Genomic DNA, 6,942 nt, shown 5'->3' on the forward strand with positions numbered 1-6,942 from the left:
CAACACCTAGTTTAGGTCAATGTGAACACGGCCTTACATGTAGAAGATTATTTAAATGTGTTATCTTTTTATCACTCAGCTTTGCACATGATGAATATAATTGTCCCTTTAGATATAACACACCTACATTAATAATAGTGTCAAGGTAATTTGTAATAACAGATAACGATAATGAGTGTGTTAATTTAAATAGACATGTACTCAGTGCACTTAGCTACATGTGACTGTACGTATTTATCGTGGATTGCATATATCGGGATAAAAACAATATATTTTTAAAACTGGTAAAGAAATTCGAAATGAAGGTATTGTCTTTTTACATAGATTTGGTTGACAATAGAGTATGTGTCAGAAGATCTTTTTCACAAATGTGTACATTCACTTTGGAAAAAAATACATCAATTACATTTATTTATTCGAAAACAATATATACCTCTATATACCTTTTTAAAATGATAGATTTTTGTTAAGTCTCAGTGAATAATGAAAGGTTGAAGTATGTCACATTTTTCAACGAAGTATTACAATATTTAAGGTTCTGGGTGTGATGAACACCTTAAAATCATCCGCTTCGACAAACATGTGAAACAAATTAAGAAACAGTTTTTCGTTTGAAGACATATCTGTATTAGTTCGAAAAGTAAGTTTGATTCAATAGAAATAATATCAAACGATTAGGTTATATTCATGTAAAAATTTATTTGTCAAATGAGAGAGAGAGAGAGAGAGAGAGAGAGAGAGAGAGAGAGAGAGAGAGAGAGAGAGAGAGAGAGAGAGAGAGAGATTAACGAACGCTTGAATAGTAATCAAAAAAGAAAATCACCTTCAATCATCGCGGTATAGTACTTGGGATTAACCAGTCGAGAAGGTAGGGAAGTGAGGAAACGTTTTCATGGAAAAAAATATATAAGACGGAAACACAAATTATTGCATGCATAAACAATGTTGTAAGATACTCATGCAAAGATGTGGAGTTAATAAAAAATATGTTATGCAAAGCTAAATTTTGTGTTGGATACAATGATTAAAATTCCCAAATATGTTTCTTACAAGTACTTCAGGATTTATATTAGTATTTTTATCAATGTGATAACGATTATTGTCATCAGTATAATGCAATTGTGTTACACGGTTGAGTAATTTATTGATTTTTTTAGTTCAATGATTTGTCTGCTTTAAAAATCTTGTAATGGTTGGATTACTTATTACATAGTTAACACTATTTTAAATCATTTTTCAAAATGACATTTATTTTGTGTAAATAGACTTTCATTTAGTCCAAACTAGTTGCTTGAGCATGTGTATGTTTGTAAGTTGTATGAACCTTACTTTTGTTAACTAACCGATGAATACGTTATTTTTGTGAGACTATTGTATTCACACTCACAAAATAAACGTGTTTGAATTGAAATATATGCACTCGACGTATTATTAGTATGAGGATTGTATAATTACCTGGATGGTTTTTAAAATAATTTTTGATTTCACCTTTCTACACAGTGATTTAAGTGACAAAACATGTGCAGACGGAAGTAATTTTATTAGAGAACGTGTCAACGATAAGCAGAAGAAATATATATGCTTCAAACATACTGAGGTTAGTTTTAGCATTTTTGTATTATATTTCTTAACAAATGTCACGTTTTTTTTAAGATAATATCTTTCTGATTTTTGTGATGGATATTACACAATTAGTATTAAATTAAGAAGTTATTTTCGTGTGCTCTGCCTGTCAAATTGTTCTAACAATTCATAAACTGAGTATACTTACAATACCTCATTAGTCATTACATACCTATAATTGTATAATCGGTTATGTTCAGTTCATCGTAAGAAGACAATATTGTTAAGGATGTTACGGTTTGTAAATAATATTTGTAGGGCATATTTCTTGCAAATAAGGAAAGTTGTAAGATTCGATGTGTCTATTGAACAGTGCTTTAAAAAAAAACTAATCACAGGGAATTATTTTTTTTTAATTTCCACACATTTATTATGTTTTAATATAACGGATTTATAAATAGCTGTCAAAAGGGTAACATAGGTAGACCAGGATCGGCTTATCTTTCCAGAGCATACTATAGCGCCCAAATTTTTTTGCGGAATTCTTTTTACTCGGTTCATGTTTTGTTTAACCAGGATGTTCCTTGATATATTTTGACTCTTTTCCATACTAGTTAAGCTAGCTATAAACCCAGTTAAGCCCATCATTTCATTCGGAAAATGACTATTCGTCAGGAACTAAACAGTTATCTTTTACATATGCTGTTTTATATATAGCGTTTGATTTTGTCAATTTTTACGTTCTTCCATTTTTGAATTATCCTTTCATATCCTTATAAAACACAATTTAAACGACTCCTATGTTTCTTAGAATTGTTTCAAACGAAAGATAATTCGCAGGTTTATCTCAATACTACATGTTGAACAACATGAAGTAATTTATACAAAAAATATATTTTGAAACAGCTTTGTCTTTTACTGTTTAAATTATTTGTTACCCATGTAGTGTAAGAATACTTGTAACACTTATTATATTTTTAAGACCTTCTAATCCAAATTATTTTCAGAAGTTACTTGATAAATTTGGTCATTTGACCTGTGCGTTTTTTTATGCGACAGCTCATATTTATCAGCAGGACAGTTAAATTTCATTTTAATATTCATTGTAGATGAGTGTTAGTTTTTGACTGATATTATTTTAAATATCACAAAGTCCTTTGCAAGTGTTTTTTTATATATATTATCCATGCTATGTGTATTAAATAACATATCATTTTGAAGTATCAGCTTTTTATCAGAATAATGATGATTAATATGATTGCCAATGAAATAACTTTCCACAATATTTCAAATGATGCAGATCATTTGAATTTGACAAAAGAATGTCAATAAAATAATACAAATATATTCTGCATGAAACAAATTATCGTAAAAAAATATCGTTGCGTCACTAAGATTTATAGACACAATGAATACACTTTTTTGTTCGTGAATCAATGCTTAATCATTGTACCTCCAATAATAAGCTAATATGTCGATGTCTTTTCAAAATAAAATTATTTTCTTAATAGACAGGTATTGTAGGTGAGTTTAAATAACCATGTCATCTTTTTCACAATTTCTTATGACAGAAATACAAAAATAGCATAACACTTCTTCAGCCTTTAATAAAGTGTCAGTACTCTGAAAACAAGATAAAACATGTTCGAACTTATTTTTAAGTACATATACAGGAAATCATTCTATGTAGTATTTATAAAAGAAAACTGGACAGTGTAATGTAATCTTTTGTCGTTTAAAATAAGTGAAAAGGCCAATAACAACCTAAAATAAAACGAGAAACCCTGCTATCATAACAAAAAATCCACAAAACCATACAATATAAGACAGAAAAACAGAGATATGGAAGTATAGGGACAACAAAAGAAACAAAAAAGGATTTAAAACTATAATCACATGTCTCTAGCTATAAGTTGACTATATAACTATGGGAGGAAAAACAAGATGTTTCAATCATAAAGTTTTATTTTAAGACATAGGGGAAGACTTCTCCTGTAATGTTTAATTTAAAAAAAAATGAAATGATATAATTGCTGTAACGAAGAGTATAGTACGTTGTTATATTTGAATACATTTTATTTGTTTGAAAGAAAATGTACTATGCAAAATGAAATAGACCACAATCGAGTTATGTCCTTCAACGTAATAATTGTCAATACTGAGCGTCTTTATTTCCTAATTTTCAAAACAAGGAGGTCACCAGTATCCCTGTATTATAATAGTTTCGTGATCATCATTGTCCATGCTCAACTTGTTTGCACCTGTTCTAAGTCAGGCACCTGATGTTAAGTGGCTTTCGTCTGTTTATGTGCTTCATACGTGTTTCTCGTTTCTGTTTTTTTTATATAGATTATACCGATGATTTTTCCCGTTTTAATGGTTTACACTAGTAATTTTTAGATCTCTTTGTAGCTTGCTGTTAGGTGTGAGCCAATGCTATGTGTTGAATACCATACCTTTACCTATAATGGTTTACTTTTATAAATTGTGACTTGGATGGAGAGTTGTCTCATTGGCACTCATACTACATCTTTCTTTATCTATAATTGTATGTTTGTTCCGAAGGTATCTAATCACTTTCCCAAATGGCAGCAGTGCTGGTTATCAATTATCGGAATTTAACTTATTAAAAAAAGTTCGTGCAATATAGTATTATACTGTTTTAACACTGGCTCATCATTTGATAAAGGGAAAGATGTCTTTCAACCCAAAGTTTGTGACAAAAATGCAATGTGTTCGGAAGTGGTCTAAAACTATAAACATAACTATGGTTTGCTGGTTAAGACAGCCTTCTCAACAGTTTTTGGGGTGACTACTTTAAAATTATTTTATTCGAACTCCAGCAAATTTGCCGTTTTTAATTTATCTTAGGGCATTCATGAATTGCACCTTAAAAAATAGGAAATGACTGGCAATACAAAAAAAACAAAGAATGGTATAACGGGTATTTCAGTAAAAATTGGACATTTTTGCAAAATACTACTGTTTTGATATTAATTCACAGTAGAAGAATCATACATGCTTTTCATTGCTGAAAAGGTGAAGTATGGAAAACGTTTATTTCTAAAATGATATCTTGTCTAGGAGAATCAGAAATATTTTGCGTTTCCTATTTAGTACTGCATTCATAAGTTGTCGCACGTTTTTTTCATTTTTTATAAATATTTCCTCCTAGACTTTTTTTTGTTGCTTCACATTTGATAACGGCTTCCAATCCCTTTTACTTTTCATGGAGTAACATACATTGTGTTGTTAAGATGTTAAGAGTGAAACACCGTCTTTGTGAAGTTGTATATTAATCAGGATTTTTTTTCTCTCGATCGATTTACGACTTATGAACAGCGGTAAACTACTGTTGCTTTATTGGCCAGATTATGTTAGGATACATGTATAGAACAGAAACATCAAGGACAGATGCACATGTGTTTTGCATATGATGATGTAGATCTGTTGCAAATTAAAACCGTCGTAACGACCGGTTACAGTTGTTTTTATTGATATCTTTCAGAGGTTTTCGTACGCGAAATCAAATTTTCATCCTAAATGAAGTTGATTACGAATATTTTATCAACAAGGTCTTAGTATCTAACGATGATGTGTTTCAGAAAAAAAAGGCATTATGTTATTTGACGTACTTCAGGTTCAACAACCTTCTGCTCAAACATAAGTAGCGTTTAAGGGAGTTCGCTACTCAGTTTAGGAACAACAAGTTATTTTAAACACTAATATATATTTAGAGGGGATTAATAAAGAAAAAAGAAAATAGTGGAAAAAAACTTGAGGTCCGTGTTCTTATTTTGAAGATAAAAAAAAAGTGGCTTGACAATGTTCATTCTTGATTTTCATAGCCTTAAACTATTAAAAAAAATAACAATGATGCTATTAAACTTTTACAAATGGCTTAAAACTATACATATAAACGAAAACACGGGGTTAGTGGATACATTTTTGTAACGCATTCACAGAACTATCGATAATCTGACAAAAAGTCCCAAGCATGACAAACGAACATCCTTTATAAAGTCGCGGTACCAGCTATACGCTCTTTGATAACCAATATAGTTGGGACATTTATTTCCCATATGCAGTCGAGGTTGGTTTACGACAATTAAGTTATACAGACGAGGTTAATGTTGTGTCATGAAGGTGGGGTACTACATAATTTCAAAATTAGAAACGTCTTGTTTGTAACACATTCTGGTACTTAGATGACCACTATTTCTTATGAAATTTGTAGTTCTTGGGAACATATTGGAGAAACCCATTCAGGAAAGTTTGGACTACTAAAGGAAAAGACATGACTGATTTATCTGATAGTAAAATTAAAGATCTGACTTGTTTGGACTTATTTTTTAACAATTTGAAGGAACTCATATGCAAATTAAAAGAGATCGACGAGGACAGGTAAATAGTTCATTCCCATACGAATGCAACCACTTTTCTAAAATAGTCTACCTCCATATTTAATGCATATTTTGTCATACATTTCTTTTAGATGCTTTTAAAATTCAAGACACTCGTAAGAATACGATTTACAGACAAAACAATATTATTTGAAGATTTGTCCGCTGGAACAACACCATACTCATCGTGAAGTGATGATAGAAATCTACCAGCTTTTTTGTCTCTGTAAACAGACATTTGATTGATCAGTCATACAGTTTTTAACTTATTAATGCACCGTTTTAACAGAGACCTATTTTTTTTTAAAACATTTCTGACAGTGTCCAGTTCAACATTTTCTAGTTGAAATAACGAACAAATACCGAACTCCGGAGAAAATTCTGCCCAAAAAATCCATAGCCAAATAACAAAAATCAAAAGCTTAAAACATCAAACGAAAGAATAACAAATGTCATTTTCCTAACTTGGTACATGCATGATCTCATGTGTTTGGTGGATTAAGCCTTGTTTTAATTAGCTAAACCTTTCACTTATAAACTGACGAGTGAAGTCTTTATCTGCTGATTTGGATAGTTTGTCAATATTAGTATGTGCTTGTACAACTGTACACTGAGGTTTTAGATTACGGGAAAGTTCTCAAAACATGTATCACCCAACTGCATGCATAATGTGCCCATATTCTAAGTCAGGTCGCTTTAGTTCAATTGACTATAGATTTCATCATATATTTACTTACGTTTAACACATGACAATGATGGTAAATTGAAAACTACGACAAAAGGAATGCTATCACCTTTTAAAATGTTAAAGTCATAAATCGATTGATACGATATTTCAGGGCTTGTATTTCCTAGATAAAGGGTTACTGCTCAAATTTAAGCTATTCAACCAGATTTGGCATACTTTCTTAATTTTAAGGACGCTTTGACGAGTTGAATGACCGTTGTAGAAATATCGGATTCAACTGAGATTAAA

Source organism: Mytilus trossulus, chromosome 14 (genome assembly GCF_036588685.1).
Source record: "Mytilus trossulus isolate FHL-02 chromosome 14, PNRI_Mtr1.1.1.hap1, whole genome shotgun sequence".
Classification (NCBI taxonomy): domain Eukaryota; kingdom Metazoa; phylum Mollusca; class Bivalvia; order Mytilida; family Mytilidae; genus Mytilus; species Mytilus trossulus.